The 9,548-nt window shown below is 43.5% G+C and overlaps 1 long non-coding RNA gene across 1 annotated transcript in view; it reads left to right on the top strand.

Annotated features, from left to right (window-relative positions):
* Positions 1-8,234: 8,234 nt before the first annotated feature.
* Positions 8,235-9,548, top strand: part of LOC120405525 — a 192,962-nt gene continuing 191,648 nt past the window's right edge. Inside the window, exon 1 of the long non-coding RNA XR_005598644.1 lies at positions 8,235-8,352. This is a non-coding gene — a long non-coding RNA (uncharacterized LOC120405525). The remainder of the gene's footprint in view (positions 8,353-9,548) is intronic.

Raw genomic sequence — 9,548 nt, forward strand, 5'->3', positions numbered from 1 at the left:
GGGCTGCCACCTTTGATCACTAGTGTGCAGAACCGACGCCCCAAGATGGTTGGGAAGTTATGGAAGGAATATTCAGGATAGTGTTTCCCATGTAGAGTACCCATCATGAGGTAAAATCCCTCCAAACCCTGAAGTCCTCCATGTCTGTACTACATGTTGGATGAGTAATACTGTATATTATATGTACTACCTAGGAGCCCTAGTAATGGACCAGCATCCTGCTGAATATATGTGTAGTAAAGGGACCAAGGAAGGGGTACTGAGTGGTTAACCCGAGACGAGAGAACCCTAGAATATAACTTTAGTATTTCATTTCTGTGTCAGGCATTTAGTCATTGTAGGCAAAGTTTTTATTTTTATATTAATTGGTTGTAGACCAGTTTTGTAACTTGGCTGGAGAAATGTACTTGAATGTACCTAAATTATGCAGTCGTGTTTATCCAATTTAGTAACTACAGTCATTTACAGTGATTCTCAGACCTCTCTGGTTCAGGAGCCACATCAGCGATCAGTATTACCCAAAAGAGCCCCAGTAGTGTGACTTCATTGTTTCAGATTTAAACAGTATGACATGGGACATACTAATTTATACATATATTATTCTCACAGCAAAATGATTGATCAAGTATTATTTTATCAAATACAATTGGTTAATATAGTAAAAGCATCCTGATTGGTTGTTAATTAAATCACAGTGTTTTTATATCATATGCTGTAAAGAGCTGCAGGAGACACATTGAAGAGCCACTTACACCTTGTGAGCTTCAGTTTGAGTATCACTGGTCTGATAGTTAGGGAGAGTAGTGTCAACAGCAACTCCTTGAGGTCGTGAGCTCCTCAAGAAGCCAGAGAATAGAGAATGTTAGTAATGTGAACAAACTAACAGCGTGGTTTGTGTGTCTTTGGGCTCTTCAGGTTTTGGATGCTGTGGTCTAAATTTTCAAAAGTGATTAGTGATTTTAGGTGCCCAATTTGATCCACATTAAAGGGGCCTGTTTTTCAGGAAGTTCCAGGCACTCAAAAATTGAGACACCTGAAATCTCTTAGTTGCTTTAGATCCTATGCTTCTAGCCTTCTCTGCAGATTTTTCCAATCCCTCTTCCTGAGGGGAGAATTTAATTGAAATTCAGCAAGTTGAAACTAGACGTTTTCCCCCACTTATGGGATTCACAGTGGGAAGGGAGATCATCACCCTGTATATTTATCTGATAGCCTCTGGTGACTGTGTAACTGTGGAATTCTTAAAACTTGAATGCAGATAGCTATAAATTAATGGACATACAATCATAAAAGATATTCAGGTAAAACCAGTGACTTTCCTCTATTCAGGCTGACCATGCTCAATTTTTGGATTGAATAGCTTATCTCAGGAGTCCAACAGCAGTGCCCGCGGGCGCATCTAAATGCTCCCGCGTCCTGGCCGGCAGTGGAGCATCCACCAAAATGCCGCTGAAGTTCTGCGGCGTTTCGGCGGCGATGCCTCTTGATGACGTCACTTGTCAGTGGCAAGTGGCGTCATCGAGAGGCTTCGCCGCCGAAACGCCGCAGAAATTCGGCAGCATTTTGGCGGATGCTCCACCGCCGCCACGGTCCTTCGTCTGGCGCCCACCAGACAAAAAGGTTGGGGACCACTGGCTTATTTTATACTGCCCTCCTCCCCCAACCACACACTTTTATCTAGAGCAGTCTTTACAATGATAGTGTGCCTTGACTATTTTTCACATCATGCCAGTATACATGCCTTATCTTTTCCCCACCAACTCCACAATCATCTTCGTCACAAACATGGATACTACGCTTGTATGCTTCAAGCACCACAGGAATAAAGTGGGGACCTGCATAGCAAAATTAGCTTTAATTAAAACTTGCCAAATACATAACCAAAAGATTCTTGATAAAAGGAGGCCTCACTGTTGCTAATTTAATCATTTTATTATCAACACTTCCTTTTTAGTGAGTTGTGGGAAGGAGTTACAAACAGGCTAAAAAACCTGTTCCTTATATTTACAGTGCTGAAAGAAAGAACAGCTGCCATACAAATATATGCTTTAAGTCAATTCTACACATTTCTGAGTAGAGGAAAAAAGTTTTTGTTTTGCCTTTTTACAGTTTATAAACACTATAAATGCATTAAAGAAAGTTTCCAGATGCTTACAAGGTCTCTATTTTAAAGGATATAAAAGTGAGCAGGTAAAGTTGGTACAGGAACATGCTTTTGATATAGGTTTTCATGCTGGTATCTTTTAGTTTTCAGAAATCTATTGTTCAAAAATATTGTAAAAAATGCTTCAAATTTAAATGCTTCAATACACGTTTTTATTTTTAAATAGGCCCAAATGATAGGTTCAGATTGTACATTCATTCAAACTATAAAAAACACATGGAAAATCAGATGATTTTCAGCTCATACAAAGTAAGTTTTTAAAATCAAGCATTTATTTAAAAATAATGCTTTTAATTGGTTGCTAGGAAGATACAGGTTAATAAAGCTTACACACTTACATTCTATATTACATGTTTTGAAGCTACGCAAAAATGGCTTTATAATTACACTGTAAGTGTGTATGTTATTTACTTACACACAGGGTGGTTTAGCCCTATGTAAGGCACGTAGTGGCCTATAGTAAAAATAAGAGGAAATGGACCAAAAGCAACAGAAGAGAGAGCCCACTTTTCTATGGCATCATGTAGTATGTTTGGACAATAGCATATATCTGGCTACGCTATGGAAAGAAGGAGCTCCAGGAGAAAGTAGGGTTAAGAAAAGTTGTTTTCCCTAAGTTATGATTGTACAGCTGGAAATCACACCGGGCCAAACCAAAACTAATTTCTACAAAACTTGGTAAATTGTCAGCTTCAGCATTCACAGATACGGAGGAATGAAGAGTCAGACACAGGTTAAAGGTGCATGTACAAGGAAAGAGCTCAAAACAAGCTCATCTGGCTGGAGGCTACACCAAGGAGTTTGTGTGTTAAGCATGTACCCAGCAGTGCTCCCTCCAGTGCTTAGAAAGACATCACATCTCCACCCTCGTTCTCATACAGAACAAACAGTATTGTACTGCACAGCACAGGCCCTGTGTGAACTACCAAATGAGGCAAATCAGAGAAAAACACCCAGTTGAGGAAAGCAATATGTTATGTGGTGGACTGTAATGTAAAGAGAAAGTAATAATAATAAGTTTGTCTTCATCAAAGTCACATGAGTCTCTACCAAAAGGGAGTGAAATAAAGAACACTATGGAAACATCCAATCCATTCTGAATGCACAAGGGTTAGACCAATATATGAGGAGTGATAGGAGAGCCCATTAGTTCCTAGCACAGAAATTGACTCATCTTCATGTTTCTCTGCATGTTTTCAGGCTTTGTCACATGCTCAATCTATTTAGCTATTTATACCATGCTTATTGCTATGGTATTTGTGTGCTCTACAAAACTATAAATCCATTAATCAGTCTCGACATAAGCTCACTTTGTTTCTTTTTCCCCCCTTCACCAGCGCACACACATACACACTCTAATGGTATACATATGATTTAAAAAATCATATTAATCTAGATGTTTTGTCTACGTGGATCCTACTTCTGGTGCCTATGTGTTCACATGGGCACCAGAAGTAGGATCCAGGTGAACAAACCATCTCAAATAAGGTACTGTAACATACATTATGTTGTCTGCTAGATCAAAGTTAGAAAATTTTGATTTTCTTAGATTAGGACAAAGGAGATTCTAGCCCTCTACAGATGTTGCTCGTTCTTTATTATTACTGACCATGCAAGGGTTGGTGTAATCCGTTTGGTCGGGGCTCGACCCTCCAGCGGGCATGAGGGGAGCCACACCGACTCACTTCTGATCTCCTACTAGTCTGTAGGAGTGACAGGGAACAACGCTAGGCGGCCCAGGCCCTCTGGAGTAGGGGCTGGGCAACAGCGGTTCAAAATAGGCCCAGGCCCTCTGGAGCAGGGGCTGGGCAACAGCGGTTCAAAATAGGCCCAGGCCCTCTGGAGCAGGGGCTGGGCAACAGCAAACACAGGGCTCAGACCCTCAGGCAGGGCTGAGCAGGAGTTCAGTGTATAAGCCCAGGCCCTAGCTCAGGGCGGGGCAGCAACAAACACAGGGCTCAGACCCTCAGGCAGGGCTGAGCAGCAGTTCAAGTTCAGGGACTCAGGTCCTCAGTCAGGAGCTGAGCAAACAACCGGTAAGTCCAGACGTTTGGTTGGGGTGCTGGTGTGAGGGGGGGGACTGCCACCCGTGTGTGGGGGGGTGGCAGGGGGGGACACAGGCCCACCCACTCCACTGTGTCCCAGCCCGGGGCCCTAGCAGCGGCGTGGATCCGCTGCAGTCAGTGGGGATCCTGGCCGCAACACACTTACATGGGCACGTCGGTGCCCTCAGCCGGACAGGGGTCAGCTACCCCCGGGCTACACTCCATTCCCCCCTCAGGGCCTACCTCGTCGGTCGCACTGGGTTCGGGCCAGTCCATCTGCATCGGCTCCTCTGGAGCAGGGCTTGGCGGCAGGTCCGGCAGCTCCTCCGGGAAGTCGGGCTAGGCCTGCTCGGGTGGCTCCTCCGGGTAACAGCAGGGCCTGGAGGGCTCCTCGTCGTAGCGGGCGCTAGGCAAGCCTGGGGGCTCCTCGTCGTAGCGGGCGCTAGGCAAGCCTGGGGGCTCCTCCCAGTACCGGCTCCGGGGACTCCTCGTCATAGTGAGCGCAGGGAAGCTCCGGCCAGGCCGGGTAGCTGCCTCAGGCCGAGGAGGGTTCCCAGCCAGGAGCTCCCGCCGCCACGTCTGCTCTCGGCGGTGGCTGGCCTCTGACTGAGCTCTGGTGCACTCCTTTTCTACTTCCTGCCCCGCCCCTTGACTTCCGGGGGGCAGGGACTGGTGGCGGTAGCTCCGTCCACTGGGGGGTTGGCAAGGGAGCTCCCTCTGCCGGGCACGAGGGGAGCCACACCGACTCACTACAGTTGGTTTTCTGCATATTTGAAGACATATCTCCTCTTTGATTGAACACACTTTTTTCACATAGTTTTCCTCATGGTTTTGGCAATTGCATAGCTACTTTTGCAATTTTGCATGATTTGCCTCTCAGAACTTACTTAGACAAATTTTCTATTAAAGACAGTGGAAGTCTTGTCTGAATAACAACTGCACAATTTGGTCCATTTCTGCTTACGTCACTGTATGTAAAAGTCACAGTATTGAGACCTTTATGGAAATTGTCATATATCAAAATGTAGAATCTAGTTCAGGAAAGTAACTCAGGTAAATATTGACATCAGCTTTTGTGGCAGCAAGATATTCTAACGGCACCTTGAATAGATCTTTTAAGCATGTAATAAAAAAATGTAACTGTACAGTAGAATATTTGAACAAAAATCCCAAACAAAAAGGGTACATGTAGCATGCACACTGTATGAAAATTGTATTTCAAACATGTAAAAAGCATCTACACAAATTTACACTGCACTGACAGACCTGCAATTTGAATCAGAAAATGCAGCATGTCTTGATACAAAGTAGAAAAGTTAGTTATAAATGAAATTAGTCTGTGTCCTCCCGTGACATTAATTAAATTACTGTATATATTTGATTGTAAGCTGGGTCATTTATGAATAAGTAAAAATGGCAAATTTTTATGACCCATTCATAAGCTGACCCTATAACATAGAGTCCCCAGCTAAAACCCCTCCAACGCATCATCAGGGATCTACAACCCATCCTGGACAATGATCCCACACTTTCACAGGCCTTGGGTGACAGGCCAGTCCTCGCCCACAGACAACCCGCCAACCTGAAGCATATTCTCACCAGTAACTGCACACTGCACCATAGTAACTCTAGCTCAGGAACCAATCCATGGAGCAAACCTCGATGCCAACTCTGCCCACATATCTACACCAGCGACACCATCACAGGACCTAACAGATCAGCCACACCATCACCGGCTCATTCACCTGCACGTCCACCAATGTAATATACGCCATCATATGCCAGCAATGCCCCTCTGCTATGTACATCGGCCAAACTGGACAGTCTCTACGGAAAAGGATAAATGGACATAAATCAGATATTAGGAATGGCAATATACAAAAACCTGTAGGAGAACATTTCGACCTCCCTGGCCACACAATAGCAGATCTTAAGGTGGCCATCCTGCAGCAAAAAAACTTCACGACCAGACTTCAAAGAGAAACTGCTGAGCTTCAGGTCATCTGCAAATTTGACACCATCAGCTCAGGATTAAACAAAGACTGTGAATGGCTTGCCAACTACAAAACCAGTTTCTCCTCTTTTGGTTTTCACACCTCAGCTGCTAGAAGAGGGCCTCATCCTCCCTGATTGAACTAACCTCGTTATCTCTAGCCTGCTTCTTGCTTGCTCATATATATACCTGCCCCTGGAAATTTCCACTACATGCATCCGATGAAGTGGGTATTCACCCACGAAAGCTCATGCTCCCAAATGTCTGTTAGTCTATAAGGTGCCACAAGACTCTTTGCTGGTTTTCTTGATTAATCACTTAGGACTTAATCCTGCTCTATTGAAGTGAATAGGAGGTTTACTATTGATTTCACTGGGAGCAGGACCAGACCCTTACACTGTAGGTGCAGAAATTATTACTGCAAAAAAATTGCTTTTGTAACAGAGCAATGGTGTATGCCAAAATAGCTTTATTATAAAAAAATTGCAATTTATTTGAGTCTGCAATTAAAATATACCTTTCTGGTGTTAGCCTTTCTGGTAACAAATAAGCTGAAATATACTCAGTCATTGCTTGTCCCAAAGCATGTGCAATTATATTCATGCATTGAATAGTGGATTCAAATTTGTAATGAAGAATTAGTGATGTAGAGATTTTGACTTCATTGGTTGCTGGAAGAGTACTTTTGTGAGCATCCCAACTTAGTCTGTGAAGTTTTTTAATTATTTAATTTTTTCTTAAAATCTTTAGACCTGATTCTTTTTATGTACGGTAAGGTCCCTTTACACCACTAATAATTTACCAAGGCCTTACATTTTAGGATGCTTTGTGGGAGAAAATACAGGATGCTCAACAGCCTAAAAATTTTGCTCAAAAATTTCCACAGCTGTTACGGCCAGGGCCAGCTGCAAGCACCAGCCCAGCAAGCAGGTGCTTGGGGTGGCCAACGGAGAGGAGCAGCACATCCGGCTCTTCGGCAGCAATTGGGCAGGTCCCGCCAAAATAAGAAAGTAATAGGTAGACAAGGCCAAAAGGGGATGATTGTGAGACCGGCACCAGTTCTGCCCGAGGCAAGAGGTTATATCTTAAGAAGTTAAGAAATACAAAAAGAGTTATAAAATAAAAAGTTACTAATGTCATAAGAAGTAAACAAAATACTTACAGTTCAGTCTGGGCTTCAGTACTACATGAACAGCCCATGGTAACTTTACTTGCATTTAGGGAATGTCAGATTTAAGTTGCCTGTTTTATTCTGCCTCTAGAGATTAATTAACTAACTACTCTGAGAATGTTTCCTATTCAGCCCCTGGGCCACTCTGTTAATAGTTTGGTGGGATATTATGACCATCCTTTTCATTAATTATCAGTACAGGGGCTCCTAAACAAATGGTCATATTGTGATTGTAGTGCAGGAAATGTGGATAACACATCTGTAAATATAGTAAAGAGAGGTAAGATCAAATGTAACCAGGAAGCCACTGTAAGTATCAAAATAAGGAGGTTTTAATGCAAGAGCCCTAAAAATATACATTTTAAATTACAGTATTCTGGAAGAAACAGAAATAGAAACAGAGGGCTGGGAGTAGGGCATAGGTGTGGGAAGCACCCCCAGGTTTTGTGTGTGGATCCAGCATCTAGGGAGCAGGGCACAGAGCCAGCAGCCCTGCATAAAACCTGGGGTTACTGCAGCCCTCCTCCACCCCTGCTTTCCACACCTATGTAGCCACCCCTTTATAAAATCCAGCTTTAGGGTCCAGAAGACATCCAACTAAACCCCTTAGCTAAAAATCTAACCAGCACTGGGACCTAATCTAGGCTGAGCCTCTCACTAAAGCAACACTCTTAAACTACAATGAGTTCCCAATAAAACAGGTTCTCAAACTAGACTAAAGCCCACCAAAAAGTATGTGTCTAGTGTTGGAAACCAGCTTTATAGTCTCTTATCTCAGCCCCTTACTTTAGCCAATTAGTTTAAATGGGAAGCTGCAGTGGTGCCGCCTTTGCAATACTGCATTCCTAACACTAGATGGTACTGTACAAAGGTATAACTAGCAGCACTTACAAGTCCCCCTATAGGACCCAAAATGGAGTCCAACAACTAGCAGCAAATGCTGGTTATAGAGAAAACTTCACTAAAGTGCTACCCCAAGGTAAGAATGCCTGTCTCTGTTTTTAAAGAAAAGGGTAGCTAGAAGGGGGGGAAACAAGCCAACACTGCAATCTGTACACTGTAGTTGGGTTCTGTTTTCCCTTTAGACTTTATATATAACTCAATAAGGAGTTTGAATGTAAATAACATACATTATTAAATTATTCCTTTCATAGACCTACTACTCCCTAGGTTTTCATATTCTCAATGACTGCTTTCTCCATCATGTTTTCTCTCCCTTTGCTCCATCCTTACAAGTCACTGTTATGCACAAATGACTTGTGATAGATGAAGCAAGAATGAAGGAGAATACCATTAGCAGAAATTGTATTCTGAATTAATTCAATCCTATGCCCTGGCTACAATAGAGGCAAAGAATAGCTTCTTCTTCACATTGTGGAAGGTCCCAATAAATGGAGCTCTTCCAGGTGATCGCTTGGGAAAAATATGGTTGTCTCTACTCGGGTGTAGAGTTTAGTGTTTCTCATTGTAGACTTTCCATTATATGTTTTGGATAAGGCTGCTCAGAGTGAGACTAGAGTTTGGCCTTTTCTAAGCAGGGTACCACAGTGCTCTATTTTGTCACCTGCCTATTTTAGTCTGTGTCAGAGGTCACAAGGGGAAATGGTTTGGGTTTGCAATGCCTTCAGTATGCTGATGGCACTCATCTCTATGCCTCTTTCGCTGGAATTCCATGGTATGACTGATTGTTTTCCTAGTGCCAGGTATTTGGATAAGAGCCAGCTGGGTGAAACTTAATATAGATAAGACATAGTTGATAGTAGGAATCTATAAGAAAGAAATGCTGGAGGGTGTGGTGGAAATGATATCTGCTCTTTTAATAGAAGGCATATGCCTAGTGTTTGTTACTAATGTTTGCAATCTAGGAGTCACTTTGGATTTGTGGCTGCTTCTAGATGTCCAGATTACAATGGTGACCCAGAGGGCTTTTTTCCTTCATTGGTTGGTAAGGAAGTTGCAACTCCTTCCTAATGGGGACTTTGCTGTAGTCAGTGATGAGCTGCCAAAATCTTAACAACCGGTTCCCTATAAAAAGTTTTGATTTAATTGGGGGGAGGGGCCGGAGCGGGGGGGGGAGACATACTTGTGGGGCCGGGGTCCTCTGCAGGGCCTGGGGCCAGGGGCGGCTCTACAAATTCGGCCGCCCCAAGCAGTCATGCCTGGGAGGCGCCCCCG

Source organism: Mauremys reevesii, linkage group 5, assembly GCF_016161935.1.
Source record: "Mauremys reevesii isolate NIE-2019 linkage group 5, ASM1616193v1, whole genome shotgun sequence".
NCBI lineage: Eukaryota > Metazoa > Chordata > Testudines > Geoemydidae > Mauremys > Mauremys reevesii.